The following is a 13,702-nucleotide window of genomic DNA, read 5'->3' on the forward strand; positions in this document are numbered from 1 at the left end:
TGTGAGAAGAGCTCTGAAGGATGAATAAGACTATGAAAGATGTTGGGTCAAAATAGGAGGTTTTAGCTGGCATGAATGGCATAAGCAAAGGCCTTAAGGCCTGTAGCTGCCCTGGCAGATACTCTGTGGCTTAGCTTCTGGTATAAAAGTATAATTTTAAAAAAAGTTTAAAAATAAATCACACAAGTATACGGTGAGTGCATGTCAAAGATTTTCTTAAATATTCATTAATTGGCCATGCATGGAGGCTCATGCCTGTAATCCCAGCACTTTGGGAGGCTGAGGCAGGTGGATCATGAGGTCTGGAGTTTGAGACCAGCCTGGACAACATGGTAAAACCCCATCTTTACTAAAAATACAAAAATTAGCCAGGTGTGGTGGTGCACACCTGTGATTCCAGCTCCTCAGAAGGCTGAGGCAGGAGGATCACTTGAACTCAGGAGATGGAGGTTGCAGTGAGCCAGACCACTCCACTGCACTCTAGCCTGGGCAAGGGGGCGAGACTCCATCTCAAAAAAAAAAATCATTAATTAGTCATATACTGGTTCAAAGAAGAGCTTGAAAGACCAAAGCGTATCTAATCAATAAAAGAAGGAATACTGAAAGAAGACAACACAGTTAGATAGGAATCTGGTTAATGCACTACAGAGCAATAAAGCTGTAACCTGTGGAGTTATCTTTTGCACTGGACAGAATTCATTTGCAGTTCTACTGGACAAAGAAAATAACTTGTAACTTGCCAATTTTATAGATGTTAACGCCCGACTTTACAGAATCTGGGCTTGAATCAATGGTAAGTAGTAAGTCAAACTAGTTACATTCCTCTAGAGCATTCAATGATCCCAAAGCAGGCTTTTTTTTTTTTTTTTTAAACAACATTCTAGGATGACTTTGAAAAGGTATGCAGTAGTCCTCTTCCTGATGTTCATGGTTTGGATAATTTGACTAAAAGAAAAATGTTCTGGTCAGATTTGGAGGACCTCATACTGGAGTTGGGCTTCATTCTGTCTAAGTTTTAGCAGGTGCTATGATCTGTACCAAGTTCTAGGAAGATGGTGGGAGAGACGGAGTGGAGAGAGGAGAGAGCAGCCAAAGAAAGCCTAGGTAAAGCTTATGGTAACAGTAATTCAGGTAGAGATGACAAAAACTTCAATTTCATGGTGGCAGTGGGTTTAGGAAGGAAGAGGCTGACATGAGAGGCCATGTGAAGAGGAAGTGATTTCATGGGAGTTGGGAGGAAGAGTTCCACAAACGTTTATTGGGTGTCTACTATGAGTCACATCCTCTGATAGACACCAGCAGTTCCAAGAAGAGTAAGATATCACTGTTGTCCCCTCAGGAGCTTACAGACACATACAAATTATTCTCAATTTCATGAGGAAAGGCCAGTGATAAAGATATGCACAGGGTGAATGGAGTTAAGATTGGATCAGAGAAGGATTCCCAGAGAGGTCTTTAAAGGCCAACAGGTATCTCCAGGCCAAGAAGAGGTTAGAGGAAGATGCTCCAGCATTGGCTGCCCATTGAAATCACCTGGTAGCTTAAAATTCCTGGGCTTGCCTCCCCAACCCAGAGATTCTGATTTAAGGGACTGAGTGTGGTCTGGTCTCAGGGAACTCCAAAATCTCCCCAAGTGATTCTAATGTGCGGTCAAAGTAGAGAATGCTCGAGGTGGAAGAACTAAGAGGAGCATAGATAAGGAGGTATTAATCAGCCTAGAATGTGCTGGGGGAAAACATGCAGTAATTCAAAACTACTGTTGTGACGTAGAGAATGTTGGGAAGAGAAGCTGGCTGGCTGGAGCTGGTGGCTGTCACAGAAAGCCCTGCCCTGTCAGCTTGGAAGCTCACATCACACTACATATTTTCTACACTGGGAAATTTGAGGAATGGGTATCATTAAGGACACAAAATAAGGATGGAGAATTTGAATGAATATTCTAGTGTCAGCTCCTCCTTGTATTTGCCATGTACCTTTAGTTTCCTTATATGTAAAGTGAAAGATTGAACTAGATGGCAACTGTTATGGTCTGAGTGTGCCCCCCACCCTGTAAATTCATGTGTTAACACTTAATCCGTAATGCAGTAGTATCAAGGGGCGGGTCTTCAGGAGGTAATTAGGTAATGAGAGCTCCACCCTCATGAATGAGATCAGGGCCCTTATAAAAGAGGCCCTAGAGGACGCTTGGTAACCGCTCCTGATGTGTGAGGACACACAGAAGGCACCCCCCAGAAGAATAGGCCCTCAGCAGACACTGAATCTGCTGGTGCCTTCATCTTGGAATTCGAAGACTCCAGAACTTGTGAGCAATAAATTTCTGTTCTTTATACACACCAGTCACGGTATTTTGAGATAGCAACCCAAATGAACTAAGATAGCATCTAAGTTCCTTTCGGTTCAAAAATTGCAAATTCCTACATTTATGTCATCACTCTGATATTACTAATGTTGAGTTGAACTTGAGATATTCATGGTCAGAGCCTGGGGGAATATCTTTTTTATTTTTGAGATAGGGTCTTGCTGTGTTCCCCAGGCGGCAGTGCAGTCATGCAATCACAGCTCACTGCAACCTCAAGCTCCTGGGATCAAGTGATCCTCCCACCTCAGCCTCCCAAGTAGCCAGAACTACGGATTTGTGCCACCATGCCTTGCTAATTAATTTTTTTTTTGTAGAGACGAGGCCTTGCTCTGTTGCCCAGGCAAGTATGGAGCTCCTAAACCCAAGCAGTTCTCCTGCCTCAGCCTCTCAAAGTTCTAGAATTACAGGTGTGAGCCATTGCTCCCAGGCAGAGCATCTTTTTAATCAGAATTATGTTGTTTTTTTCATTTAATTAAAAGAGCACTATGTACATGTAGTAAATATAAAGCAAAACTTTCCCTTCTAGCATCCTATGTCCCATTTCCCAGAGCCTCCTGGCATGGTTTCTTGTGTATATATGCATAAACATTTTTCTTCCTTATATATTATTTTTTATGTGTATATATACATATAATATGTACATTTAATGTTTATGCAGTGAGGCCCTATTTTACAAATTGTTCTGTAATTAGTATTTTCATGTCACAGTATATTTTTGTCATCTTTCTTTGTGTATTTAGAAATATCTTGTTTTTATTGTTAGTTGTATTGTATTCCATGATATAACACCATAATTTACCTAACCTATGATAGACAGTTAGGTTGTATCAGTTGTTTGTTATGTTAATATGTTCCAGAGAACTTTCTCATTCATATATACATATATATATATATATATATATATATACACACATACACACACACACACACACACACACACACAGGCAATGGTGCAAGTATTGTTTATTGATAGGACAAATCCTGAGACATAGAATTGGTAGGTCTAAGGTTAAATCCATTGGAAATTTTGATAGACACTGACAAATTGTCCTCCAGAATTGTTGTCCGAAATTATATGCCCAACCACAAAAAATATCAGTCTGCTTTTATCTCACTGCCTTATGAATGCTATGTATTTTCCAAGTTTTAAACTGTATTATTGGAGATGAAAGATGGCATCTCATTGTTTGAATCTGCATTTATTTAATATGAAAGAAGCTGATCATTTTTTCCTATATTCCTTGGTCACGTGTGACTCTCCCATTCAAACTACCTATTCATGTTCTTTGTTCCTATTGTGTTTTCTTGTAATTTGGAATGCCTTCTTTATCATACACTAAATTTCTACATGTATTTGAGTTTGCTCTGGACTCTTTTCTAATCCAATCATCCACTTGCCATTCAAGTATTAATATGATACTGTTTTAATAACTAGGTGTGCAATACATTTTAATATCTGGTAAGATGAAGTCATTCTCAATTACTCTCTCTATTCAGAATTTTCTCAGATGTTTATTTTTCCAGATGTACTTTAATATTTTATCAAATTAAAAAAAAACTCCTGTTAGCATTTTTAATAATGGAAATGAAATTTAATTATTAGATAAATCAGAAGTGACATTCTTATAATAATGATTCTTTTTGTTTAAGAATAAGGTTTTAAAATTTTTATTCAATTTTTTAATTAATATAGTTTTCAAGTTTTCTTCATATAGATCTTGCACAATTAAGTTGTTACACATTTTAAATTCATATTTGTTGTTGGACAAAGTTTTTTTCTTCTATTTTGTATCTGGTTTGTATACAAGAAAGCTACTGATTTTTGTATATTCTGGAAGAACTGTGATAAGATGCAGGCAGAGGAAGAGAAGGAGAAGGGTGGGGGAAAGAATTAGGAGCTGACAGTGAAGCTAGGAAAGGATGCATTTCAAGCAGAAGGATGTCAGCACTGTCAAGTCATGTCAAAGACGTGTGGGAGGGCATGGGTACTGTACTAGGAGCTGATTGAGAGAGGTATGAAGTAAAGGTGTGAATGCTTAGGGATCCTGTAGGAAAGAAGGACATGCTGTTCCTCCTGTCTTTTATATGCTATTCACTGCTGTAGACAGCCCTTCACATGCAATAGAGAAACCCAGGAGCTAGGATGCATTTGTGAGGTATGTGTGTTTATATATGCGTGAGTGTGTGCAGCTGGACAAGGAGATGAGATATCAGTCTCAGAATCTGTAGAGGTCATGTGGGAGCTGATGATGGATGGTTTCATTCACTGTGGGCATGCATCAAACCCTAAATTGGCATGCAAGGCAAATGAGAGGAAGTTAGCTTTCTCTGATGCTATAGTATAATGAGGGAAAACTAGGACATAGATTTGCTTTTCCTGGTAAGAGAGAGCAGTAGAGGAATAGCAAGATTTTTTTTTTCCAAAACTCATTTCAAGTGAAGATTTGTTTGAATGGCACCGGAGTTCCCCAAATGGCCATAAATCCCTGACTTGGCTGAAGTCTAGCCTCCCTTTTCCTGCCCAGGCTTAGCAGCCTTGCTGCCACTGTAAAGGTTCTTTTGGCAATAGCAGAGCAGGAAGAAGAACTGCATGATTGGCTTACGGTGTTGCCTTCTCCCTGTTGCTTTCTGTTTGTTCAGCCTCTTGCTTTAGCAACATGGGCACTTTTATTAACTGCAGTGTTAGAATAGGGTAAAGATTTATAAATATCTTTCCATTTATAAAAATAGTCTTTCCAGTAACTAGATCCCAAGGGCAAGCCAATGAATTACAAAGAAAGCTGACTTCTCCAGGTGGAGAACCTGACTTGTCCCTCTCTGAATAAAGAAGGAATATTAATGTGGATGCCGATGGTCAATCCATGGTATTTGACTATAAGACTGGAGAATAAGGATGGAATTTACCCATATTTGGAGGAAAGGCTTTTTGAAACAATGAAACGGACTCTCAAATTCTAAAGACATACCTTTCAGGTTTCCAGATAAAATACTGGACATCCAGTTAAATTTGAATTTCATATAAACAATAAATAAAAATTATTTATATTTTTATTCACAAACTCTGGCAATACTAACTGGTCAGTCTTTCTAAGGTAGAGATGTCTCTATAATGTAGGAAATGTATAGCAGTGCCCTGCTGGGCTTGGCTGGTTACCCTGTGGATTAAAGGGCCTTTGGAAAGTATTCTTTCTATGCATCTGACATGTACTGAATTCTAGTTTCTAGCCACTCTTTGTATACTGTGCTTCTCATATCCAGCTTGTCCTCTCCATTCCATCACTGCCAAGGGGGTTTCAATTATTAACAACATTAACCCAGAATATTTGTGTGTGCAGTGATTTAGTTTAGTGCTTTTTTTTCCTTTGCAAGAACCCTCTGTTGGTGTCTCTGCAAGGTTTCTCTTTCTCAACACTCCCTTCATGCCATATCACCTCACTCTGAGTGCAACCATCTGAAAAATGACCCCCAAACCCCATTTTATCACATCCTGTAGGGAGGTGCTGCAATCACACCCACCTACCACATCCATATGTGGCCTGAGATTTTCAGCTGTGTAATTTTCTCTAGATCAGTTACATCTGTGAGTCTTGTTCCCTGAGTTTTTGAGAGCTGGACTTTCATCCCTCGTTATGGCTCCTTGCTCAAAAAACATGGGCGGGTTGATTGGTTCCAGTGAATCCTATCAGAATTAGCCAAATTTACAGGGTGGAAAAGTTGCTTTAAACCCAATGTTCTTGTGCTGGAGAGATTCAGAGAGACCAGAAGATGCCAAATCCTGCTCTCACTTACACAATCCCCTCTCTTCTTGTTATTTCTAGTTCTGTGAGTAAAAGGCAGAAATTTCTTCATCTAAACTCGCAGTTAAGGTAGTGCAATTGGCCAATGATCCCCTAAGCTCCTAAAACCGTTTAAGCCAGAGGAACTCAGTAAATACTGGTGATGGAACTGAATTTAGAAGTTGACTCTCTGAGTCACTGAATTCCAGATTTCTAGGTTGAAATCTACAATATACTTCTCTTTGGAACCTGCCATTTGTGTCTGCAGGTCTTGTTCAACAGGATAATCTCCTTGACTGCTCTATTCAAGAACATTATAGAGCCCTGGAAGAAGTGAGGAAGGGAGATTGGAACCAAATATAGTAGCACTACTAATAAAAATAGCTGAAAGTTACAATCACAATAAAAATGACGATAATATAAAGTATCCACAGTGTTTCAGGTGATTTACAGAAACTTTTCCTTTCTCCCCAGAAGGTGTTTTTATTACCTTTCTCCCCAGAAGGTGAAGTGCACAGATGAGAAAATTGAACCCTAGAGTGATTAAGAAATTTTCCCTTGGGTAAAAACTAGTTATGTCCTGGGACAGGTGTGCTGGTTTATGTCTGTAATCCAGTACTTTGGGAGACTGAGGCAGGAGGATCACCTGAACCTAGTTTAAGACCAGCTGGGGCAACATAGTGAGACCCTGTCTCTACAAAAAATAGAAAAATATTAGTGGGGTATGGTGGTTCACCCCTGTAGTTCCAGCTACTAGGGAGGCTGAGGTGGGAAGATTTCTTGAGCTCAGGAGGTTGAAGCTACAGTGAGCTCTGATCATATCACTGCCCTCAAGAAAGTCAAGCATCTGATCAGTGGCAAGTTAAAGAGGCTCAGCTCATCTGCTGTTCCAGCCTGGGGGCAACAGAGAGAAATCTTGTCTCAGAAAACTCCCTCAAGAAATAACATAAAAACTTGTAGGTGCTGCAGCCAGCATTTGAATAAATGTCCACCAGGATGACCTCCTAGGTTTACCCAACATACCAGGTCACACCTCTCTCCTTATTGATTGTTAGGGACTTTTTGCTTTGTGATTACAGACTCAAGAGTTTGATTGAAGGGAAATGTGAGGGACAGTTGGTAACCTGGTGCCCAGAGTTGAATGACACACCATTCAGAGGATTATCTGACTGCCATGACCAAGAGGAGCAAGGCAACTGGACCCAGCTCCTGAGGATCTGGAATGTGATGAGGATCCCAAGCAGGCTTCTCTGAAACCAGACCCTGCCTTGACCCTGGTTAATTACTCTGTAGTTACCCACACAACAGAATTCCTGCTGTCTGTGGGTGCTGTGAGGCATGTCAAGGCTGTCAATGAATACAGAGCAGCGCTAATCCTGGTGAGCTTGCCCTGGGGCTGGGCAGGCTGTCCTATCGAATGATTATCATGTGATGAAGCTCCGGGCTGCTGGGCCCATCCTGGCTTTCCTGCTGCAGTATTAACAGGCTTTTCTTCTGGGACGCATGCAGTTGCCAGCCCTGCTGAAGGCCTCCCTCACTCTGGCTTGATAGCAATCAAGCCCTCTCAGTTGGAGCTTGTTACCTGGGAGCTGTCCAGATCAAATGATGAAAACTGGCTAGGGTGTCATCGTTATGGTCAATTACCGGCAGCACATTAAATGAGGGTTGGCAAACCTGGGAACCACTGAGCGCCATTTCCAAGGCATTTTGGGTTCATTGTTTTTCCAGCCTTTCTTCTCTTAGCCTACCTTGACTCCTTCCTTTTCTTTGGTGGTGAAACTCACGGGAATCTGAAAGGGAGTGGAACCCCTGGGTTTGTAACTCACAGTGTTATGACTCATGGATGGTCGTGGTGTATGTGAGGATGCTCTGTACTCAGAAGGTGGGCTGAGCCTCTTTAGCTTCCCAGGGATTAGATGCTCATCTTTGTGGAGGACCAGTGAATGGAATCACTAGAGAGGCTAGAATGTGACTAGAAATCTATTCTGCAGTATTCCTCTGGGTCTTCCTTTGTAAAGTCTACTTTTTGTTTATAGACTCTGAGCATTTGTCAGGAAGTGAGGACACCTACTTCTAAGGGAGGTCTCCATCAGGCCTTTTCAGCAGTTGTTAGAAGCTCTTCTCAAGTAGAACCACCCAAAAAGGTAGCTTATACTCATCAATTTGGGCTGGGCATCGTTCCAGGATTTCTTTCTAGGGAATTCTAGCATTTGCATCATGAGAATTTGAGTCTGCTAAATAGGGCCCATTTATCCTAAAGGCTAGGATCTTCCACACTAATTATGCCAGTGGTTTAAAAGATGTGATCCTTGGACTGGCAGCATTAGCATCGCCTGAAAACAGGCTAGAAGTACAAGTTTTCCAGCCCTACATGAGACCCGCTGAATCAGAAACTCTGGAGGTAGGGCCCAGCAGTTCATCTCAGCAAGGCCTTGCAGGGGATTAAGAGGAATGCTCAAAATGTAAGATCTACTTCTTAGGCCTGTGCTACTCAGTGTGGTCTCGGGACCACAGTGTCAGCATCTTCTGGGAGATTACTAGAAATGCAGGACCTCAGGCCCACCTCCCAGAGTTGCTGAACCAGAATCTGCCTTTTAACAAGATCCCAGGTGATGTGATTTTACTTTAAAGTTTAAGAAGTGCTACTTTAGAGCAATGGTTCTCAACCTTGGCTGCCCGTCAGACTCACCTTGTGCCCAGGCCCTGCCCCAGGCCAATTAAATCAGAATTTCTTGGGGTGATGCCCAGGCATTGGTGTTCATTAAAAGTTTCCCTGGTGATTCTAACATATAGCCAAGGTTGAGAGCAATTGCTTTGGGCCACCATAAGCTCCAGAGTCACAAGGAACTAGTCTGTTAAAAAAATGAATTTAACAAAAATAAGCCAACAAGACAACCACCAGAACAAAGCCAGTGTTGTAGAGCTGAACTTCCCAACAGCATGGAGGGACACTTTGGCGAGTGACTCCTGGATGTGTAGGTCATGTGGAATTATTGATCCCATCAGCCCTTGGGAGACAGGATGGGACCTGGGTTGCCAGGAGCAACCAGTGACCCTGGGGACTATTACAAATATTACCATTTTCTTTGTGTGCAGTGACAGAAAAAAGACGGTAAAACATGCTGTAGAGAACCTGAATAAATCTATTATTGCCATGTTAATGTGATAACTGTGGGGATGGAGTACGGATGAGGATCACTGGGATTGGGAGGGCAGGAATGTGCCTTTAGATATTTGATGACTTTAGTAATTCAAATTCAGGCAGAGATTGGGTGTAGTGGCTCATGCCTATAATCCCAGCACTTCGAGAGGCTGAGGCAGGAGGACTGCTTGAGCCCAGGAGTTCAAGACCAGTTTGAGCAACATAGCGAGACCCCATTGTATGAAAAAATTTAAAAATTAGCCAGGTATGGTGGCATGTGCCTGTAGTCCCAGCTACTTAAGAGGTTGAATGGGAGGATCTTTTGAGCCCAGGAGGTTGAGGCTGCAATGAGCCATGTTCATGTTACTGCACTCCAGCCTGGGTGACACAGAGAGAGGTCCTGTCTCTAAAAAAAAAAACAAAAAACAAATCCAGACAGATACTTTCTAGGCCATCATTGCTGCCTGGTGTTTATCCAGCATTCTTGCTATTTAGAGATTTCCTAGCTTTTATCTGATTATTGCTTTCAATAGCCTTGTGCAATCTGTTGGGCATGGATGATTTTCTTTTCTTTGGTGATGAGGAAATTGAAGTCCAGAAAAATTGAACTTCTTTAAGGCCAGTTAAGAATGGATAGTCAAGGGGTGAAAGGGTATTTCCTTGATGCCCATCGTAAAAGATCTAGAGATGTCATTTACCACTTCACAATGGCAAATGCCACCTCTAGAATGGGGGACCCTCAACTCCTTGCTTTCTAGGCAGGGACTTGGTGTTCCTGCTGCTGCTGCTGCTGCTGCTGCCTTTGGTCCTGAAGATGCTGCCTGGAGCCTGGGGCTTACTGGGACTAACCCAGGAAAGCTCTAAAAGAGGAACTGTTTAGCTAATTACGAAGGACTGTTGTTAGGCTGGCTTGTGTGTTAACACTTCCCCCTCTGCACAAGTTTTCATCCTGATGCTGGATGAACATATTGTAATTATGCTAATCATGCTGGCTGGGCAGCCCGAGGCCAAGAGGGAGGGGCCCCCTCTCCCTAATTGTTTCCCTCTCCGGGAGCAGTTGGTTGTCTGCCTGAGTCTCCAGACAGGCTGAGGGAAAGCGTGGGGTGGGCTGGGCTAACAGGAGGTCTGAGCAGGGTTTCCTGACCTTAAGGCAGCCATATCCACCTGGCTTGAGGGAGGGAGGTGACAGGGGTAGCTACTAAGGACTGAGCCAAGGGACTTCCTGCTGGATTCAGTATTCAAGACTGGCTCTTGCCAGAATGTGAAAGAGGCAAATTGATCTTTGGTATCCTTTACTTTCTTCTTGGTGGTGGTGTTTCCTCCCTCCTCCTCCTCCTCTTTCTTCCTTTTCCGAATCTTCAGGCACACGGTGTTTTCCTACTAGTTTGGACTTTGCTGGCAGGCAAATGAATGATATAACTACAGCTGGAGATGAGATACACATATGGTTATAGACACATAGACATAGATACAAGCATCCTCATGTGTAGGTGACTTAATGAGCATTTAACTACTAAGGACAACTTGTTATAAAGGACAATGCTTAATGAACCTAAGGCCATGAATGAGGGAGATACTTTTCGTTAAGGAGGCCTGTCTGGTATTCTTTATATGATATCGATTATAACAAGGAAATGATGAACAACTGGCAACAAAATTTACCTCTTTAGGAAAGAATTGACTTTCTCTCATGAAGTAATGTCGTGGATTATTTGAAGGCAAAAAGAGAGGTTTCAGGGAAAGTTCCAGGAGAAGGCAGAAAAAAATGAGCATTCTTAAGATTATGGGAGAATTTGTTGTTTTGGGGTCTGAAAGGAAGGGAAGTAGGAAAAGGAGCAACAGGTGAGAGTTTGATGGATTTTTAGACATAGAATTGATAACGTATGTTATATCATTAAGTCGTTTGAGCTCACTTTTTATGTTGCCATCCATCTTCCTAAAATCTTCAGTGAATTGTGCTTCACATAGACTTCACTGGGGAGTGTGGCTCCGAATGCCGTGTCATGTTTCTATCCAGGGAGAGAAGCCAAGTCCCACATCTGAGTTTGTGTGAACTGCAAAGGGGTTCCTACACAGAGGTGACCATGAGGCAAGCTTCTGGTCATCCACATGGGTTATTAGGAAATGTGGGAGGCTGGTCCAAGGCAGTTTTAAACAGAACTTATAGAACAGCAAAGACACAGTCATCATTCCAGATTGCATTGAAGTAACAGTTAAGAGGGTAAGTCCTTACCAGTCTCTCACTGCTTAGAGCTATGCAGTGGCTCTATTTTCCACTTACATTCACTTTTCTGTTTCCACTGGTAGTCTCATTCCAGCTGTCAGGAAGACCGTGGAAGGAGTTCTTTCTTTTTCTCCTTCTTCCTGTAAGCATTGTGCAGTTTTTTTGTTTGTGGTTTCTTTTTCCTTATCATTCTGTTTTTTTTTTGTTTGTTTGTTTTGTTTTGTTTTTGTTTTTCTTTTTGAGGCTGGAGTGCAGTGGCATGATCTTGGATCACTGCAACTTCCACCTCCTGGGTTCACCTGGTTTTCATGCCTCAGCCACTCAAGTAGTTGGGACTACAGATATGCATCACCATGCCTGGGTAATTTTTTGTTGTTGTTGCATTTTTTAGTAGAGATGGGGTTTTGCCACATTGGCCAGGCTGGTCTCGAACTCCTGGCCTCAAGTGATCTGCCCACCTCAGCCTCCCAAAGTGTTGGGATTACAAGCATGAGCCACTGCACCTGGCCCATCCTGAAGTGCTTTATGGCTGCAAAGGATTCCAGGGAAATGCTTAGCTCTATGTAACTGGCAGTGGGTTTCATTTATCACCATGATTCTGTGCAATTCTTGTTCAGTGTTAACCATGAAACTCATGATTTGATTGAAAATTTCCTAGCCTCAACTAGACTGGTTTATGGTATTGTGAACCAAATATGGAATAAAGATTATTAGTTTGCTGAATGTTGTCTACTGATCAAGGCCAAGCTGCATCTTCAGCACTGTGCTAGACTCTAGAGGAGTAGGGATACGCAGAGTAGAAACACAATTCCTGTCCACAGGGAAGCATAGTTTTGGGCTACATCTAATCTGTTATCCTTTGGTGTCTCTCTGAATTTTTCTTTCCTTAATTTCTCCCTCTCTTCTCCTTGTTTTGTTTTTCTTCTTTTGTCCCTTCTTTTTTTCTTCTGTTTCTTTTTCCATAAGATTTGTCTTCCTTCAGATTTTCTACAACTATGTATACCTGCCTTTTGTCTTCGCTTCTATGGCCTTATAAATTTTTTGGATCATCTGATTATAGATTTTAAAGCAAGCAAACAAATAGGTAAACAACAAATACATCTCTCCAAAGCCGGATGACTGAACAGTCACCAGTGGGTTAAGCAGAACTTGCCTCTCCTCATCCTGTGTAACCTGACCTGAGTAGCATAGCCCAAATGGTTCATTATCTGAAAGATCTTCATAACAGTGGGCGTTCTGACCTACTAAGCAATATGAGCATTCCCATAACCATACACAACAGGCTCAATGCAGGGCAGAATTTCAATCCTAAATCAGAACTACCCTGGATTCCTGGCACTATAAACCAGATTGCTAATACCCAGTGATTTTATTAAAGTATCTCTTGTGGGCGTGAACTTTCCTTTTTTTTTTTTTTTTTTTTTTTTTTTTTGCATTTTAAATGCTAGTTAAAAGAGAAAAATGAAAAGCTCATTTCTCCAAAAAAGAATTTTGGCAGGCAGGCAGAATGATTCTGGAACAGACGGTTTAAATATTATTTACATGTTGTTTAAAGTCACAACATAGTCTTGTGCATATTCCTAAAACATTAATAGCTTGTCAACTTGCTATTCTTATCCAAATTAGACTAATTTAATCAGAAAAAGAAAATTGCTTGTATTTGCTTCTTCAGACATAATCAGTGACTATACTGGTGACTATTTTTGTTTACCATTTAGAATAGCCAACAATATTTTCAGCTTCAAGGCTGGGGCAGGCAGGTAATTAAATAAAATTCAACACTATACTTACCTGGTGGGGGAGATACCATGATCACAAAGGTGGTTTTCCCAGGGCGAGGCTTATCCATTGCACTCCGGATGTGCTGACCCCTGAGATTTCCCCAAATGTGGGAAACTTGATTGCATAATTTGTGGTAGTGGGGGACTGTGTTTGCGCTTTCCCCTGACTTTTTAAAGAAAAAATAATAAAATTCAACACTAATGCAAAACATCATGTAATAAGGCAAATCTCATTCTACTTTTTAATCATTATTTTAAGAAAAATGGGATGTATGCATTTATCCATGAAAACACAAGGAAAAGTCCTTGCTATGTTGAATCACTTCTTGCCACATTTTGGCCAACAAAAGATTTGGATGCCTAACATGAAACTCATATGCAGAAAAAATAAATACAAAGAAGACAAAAAGGATGGTTCAC

General features: G+C 41.4%; 1 non-coding gene across 1 annotated transcript; it reads left to right on the forward strand.

The window, feature by feature from the left end:
• Window positions 1-13,284: 13,284 nt before the first annotated feature.
• On the forward strand, window positions 13,285-13,448 carry LOC118147646 (U1 spliceosomal RNA). Its single transcript, XR_004734088.1, has one exon. It is a non-coding gene; the product is annotated as a U1 spliceosomal RNA (small nuclear RNA).
• The last annotated feature ends 254 nt before the right edge of the window (window positions 13,449-13,702 follow it).

Source organism: Callithrix jacchus, chromosome 14 (assembly GCF_049354715.1).
Source record: "Callithrix jacchus isolate 240 chromosome 14, calJac240_pri, whole genome shotgun sequence".
In the NCBI taxonomy this organism is placed as follows: Eukaryota; Metazoa; Chordata; class Mammalia; order Primates; family Cebidae; genus Callithrix; species Callithrix jacchus.